Below are 4347 nucleotides of genomic sequence, written 5' to 3' on the forward strand. Positions count from 1 at the left end.
TTAGTGAGGGTCAGACAGGACTGGGGAATCTGACCTCATTTGAAGAAACTCTGATGGTGGAGTGCCTTGAATGAAAGAATGACAAAATTATATAGTTAGCACATGTATATTTAAATATCATACCTTTCAAGCACACCAGATTGCTGTTGTCTGCTGCTTGCTCCAGCCCTGCTTCCCAAAGCAATGGTGACCCCTTTGGCCTCTGGAGGCAACTCCACATCCTTCAGCAGCAGAGTCAGCTCCATGTGTCACTGACAAGGTACAGTCCATAGTGCCTCCAATGGTGGTTGAGGAACAGACTTTGCTCCCATCAATTTCCTTCTGTAACCCAAAATCAAACAAGTCATGAGTGCTATGACTCCTCCCCAAGGGAGGGGATTTGTTGTTTTGGTGAGAACCACCCTTTGACCAAGCACTTTCATAGGTCAGTTCCTGAGTAGCAAAGCCTGTAAATAAATGAATTTAGAGATTTGGTGATGCCCATGGGAAATTTTACATCAACATATTTTTGTAAAGGCAGCTCCAGGCCCAGGCCTCTCCTATTCCTTTTATTTTAAGAGACTTATTCCCAAGAAGACTTCTTTCTTGGGGCCATATTTTTTTAAAGTGGTCCTATCTCTGCATCCAAGTGTGAGACTATAATAATAATAATAATAACAACAGCAATAACAACAACAACAACAGCTAATGATGATGATAAGTGTAATACCTTTCACTTATGTGTTTCTCATTGCTATGATTTGCATTACATCAGAAATGTACAATAGGGGCTCCCTGCCAAGCAGATAACCAGTGTTGACCTGAAGATGCTATGCTGCAAGACATAAGCAAGCTCCAAATAAAAATACACATGCAAAAATTATATACGCTTACATATATGGCCTCAATCTGATTCATCCAAAGAGATGAAAGCAGTTGGCAAACAGCAATTAACTCATTTTCATGCAACAGATAAGCATCATATTTCTATCTGATGGATGAGCAAGACAAGTTAAATGACTTGCCCAAGGTTACACAATGCATCAGGGCAGAGCTTGGAAGCAGTATAAAGAAGTCTTCATCCCCTGATCTAACTTTCCTCTTCTTGACTTTCATCTGAATTTTCAGTGTACAGAGGAGCAGACTTTCAGAAATGTGCACACACGTACACGTAGACTTGTGAACCTGGAAGATAAAAAGACATTAAGGCTGGGCTCTAGCTGCATTTGGTTAGCAAACTCCCCTTGAAGACCTGTATGTTCTCCTCAGCCTCTTAGCTTGAGTAGTTTAAAGGGCTGCAGCCAATTAGAATTTGATTTTGAGTAACAAATTTTCTTTTCCAACATCAATTAGATCTGTGCCTCTCTTGATGTTGTAATTTTCAGTTTTAATGTCCTTGAATTTTGGCTTTGGTTAAAGAAGAAGCAAGAGTTGCTGGACAACTGCAAAGGGATGCTTTTCTTAATAGCAGAGAGATTGCAACCATTTAAGCTTCCTTTTTTTTCTTCTTTCTTGTTTTTTGGTGTCTACCTGAGAGAAAAGCAGTTACAGTTATTGTCATAGCAGTAAATTACAGACAATTCACTCACTTCCATAATGTTTTCTACTCAAAGATCTTTATAAATATTATGCATTAATTCAGCATGACAGCTCTGCTATACAGGTATATGGGGCTTCTCCACATTTTAGAGAGGAAGAAATTATTGAAAGAAATTTGAAGGCTGCTTGTTAGCAGTGGAGCTGTGTGGATGGTATGGGCAGGTGTAAAGAGCCAGGCACATAAATGCAATAGTCCACGTCCAGAGACAAATTTTTATATGCATATCAGGAAAACTTCTGTACCCAATAACTATGAAATTTAATATCTCACAAGTGAGTGACTTACCCAGGATCTCAAAGGAAATCTGTGGCAGAATCAGGAAAGTGTCCTGCTCTTGTTCTTAAGCCACAAACCCACTTTTTCCTTTGAACCTCCAATCAGTCTTTTCTTTGATTTAAGGTTGACTGAGATGAGCTGATTAAATTTCCATGTATCATCTGGAAGCTTCAGAACAGGCTTGTTTTGCTAGACATTCCCATCAGCCCCCATAGTTTCAGGCCTTTTGATTATAAAATGCTTTTTACGTTAGTCTTAATGGAAACTCCCTTTTTCTTTTGTTTTAATCATTTACAAGCTGGAGCTTTGCCAATTTATGTAACATGGTCTCATCCTACTCATTATTTCATCATACTCCTGCCAGATCTTTATTAAATATATTTCTCCCCCCACTTTAGTAAAAAAGGGATGGGTGCCTGGGAACCTGGATATGCAAAATGAGTGGGAATTCAGATTTTTTTTTTCTTCCTCTGTGTTTTTCACTCTCTTTTATTCCAGACTCAGAAATATCAGTGAGAAAGGTTATCTTCCCCAGCTGTGGGAGAGAAGTGACTGTCAAGTTTGGGTGGGTTATTAGTGAGGGGTGGGATTCTTACTCTCTCCAAACTCCCACTAAAAGGGAGACAAGCTGCAGACTTTGAAGTCTTTTTCATGATCATAGCACAAAAAAACCAATAAAATTTTCTCCATGGGTGAATGAAGCAGGTTTCTAGCCTTCCTAAATACCTCCCAAGCCTTTTTTATGTGCAGTTCAGGTATACTTGGGTTTCCTATCTCCTTTCACAGCTTTGGTACTTCCCTCCCCATGTCATCTGTTACTTTTAAGGCGTATGCCTTGCTAATGGAAAAAGCTGGGTGATTCTCTGTGAATTTCACCACCCACCTTCACCCCTCCGAAAGCTGTGAGCACAACATCTATAATGTGACACTGAGAACTATGACCCAGTCATCTTTGAGGGACATAGTGCCTCTTGGCTGCTTCCTGACGCCTTGGTGCTCTTGGTTTGGGTGGGCAGTTCAGGGAACACGGGCACAGAAAATGCCTGAATCCTGCTGGTGAAGCTTGGCCACGGTGCTCATCCATTTGTAAAGAGTTGTTTGAGGACTCTTGCTGCCTTCTAAAGATTGATTTTGTGAAGAAGTACTCACAAGACTTCAGGACTGTAGCCTATGCTGCTCCTACTTGATAAATCCACACTTTAATTTTTTTTTTTTTTTAATTTTTAGACTCAAACAAAGCCATTGAGTGATTCCATACTCCATGTAGCAACACCAGGACCAGGCAATTTCCTGGTAACCACACCCTTGAGTAGATCATAGGTCCCCGTCTGTCACTCTCTGCTGTGGTCCTTGTCCATGAGAAGATTTCCCCCCTGTCTTTGCCTCCCATGGGCACAGACTGTTTTTCTTGTTCCCAGGATGAGAAATTTCTGATGTATTTTGCATATATGTTGAACCACGAGCTTTTGTACAGTTACACAAACTTGTGGTTTCCTATGAGTGTAAGGTTCTCCTCACCCCCAGTGGTTTTCCTAACTTTTATTGGTGATCACTATCAGCTTCTCGTGGTTTGAAGAGAACAGGGGCTCCCATTATTTAAACTTTTCTGCTGTGCTACAAAATCTTTAAAAAGCAACTTGCACAGACTTTTCTCCCTCGACTTGATGGACCCCATTTTAGTGTTCAGAAGGGGACTTGACACCTCAGAATCCAGCCATGCCTAATTAGTGTAGGTGTGGACAGCACACTGTACTTCTTCTTGCAAAACATGCTTTGTGTACATACGATTACACATGGTGTTGTGTTTGTGTCACTGGAAATGTGCTGTCATCTGAGATGAGGACCCTGAGAATTCCCCCTAGGTCAGTGTCCCAGGGGGAATTCTCCTCAGGACCCCTGCCCCCCCCAACCCTCATGCATGGCTTATTTCAGTGCACTTCAAGTACAAACACGACTGCTCTTCTGAAGTACTTTTGTGAGCCTTAGGGGTAAGTCATCTCAGGCAGGGATGATTTAGCAGTGTGCCTTTGAGAAGGTGAACTCCAGCAGAGGCAGGGAAATCACCCCAAACCTCTCACCAGGGTGGTGGCAGATCTTTTAATGCAGCTCCCCAGAACCTCTCGCACCTCTTCAGCACAGCCTCAGGCAGCACTAGGGGATGCACTTCAGGACTCTCCAGCCCATACCACACAAAGCATTTATAAAAGTAGCATGAAATGTGTTGTGTGCTAGAGCTAAGTGCCTGCCACTGCCAGTGGAAAGCATCAAAACCAGGATACTTGAGCTAAATTGAGGAGAACTGGGCAGGTTCATGCTTAGTCTGAACCACAGGAAGGCAATGTGCCACAAAACCACAAATATGTGCTCACCTCCCAACAGAGATGAGTATGGAACCACCTCCAAAGCCTATGGCTCCAATGGAGTGTTCACTGGAGGCAGAAAATGGTGCAAGCAGGCCAGTGGAAGCCAGGAACAAAACCTCAAATAAAATA

Source organism: Passer domesticus, chromosome 1, assembly GCF_036417665.1.
Source record: "Passer domesticus isolate bPasDom1 chromosome 1, bPasDom1.hap1, whole genome shotgun sequence".
Taxonomy (NCBI): Eukaryota; Metazoa; Chordata; class Aves; order Passeriformes; family Passeridae; genus Passer; species Passer domesticus.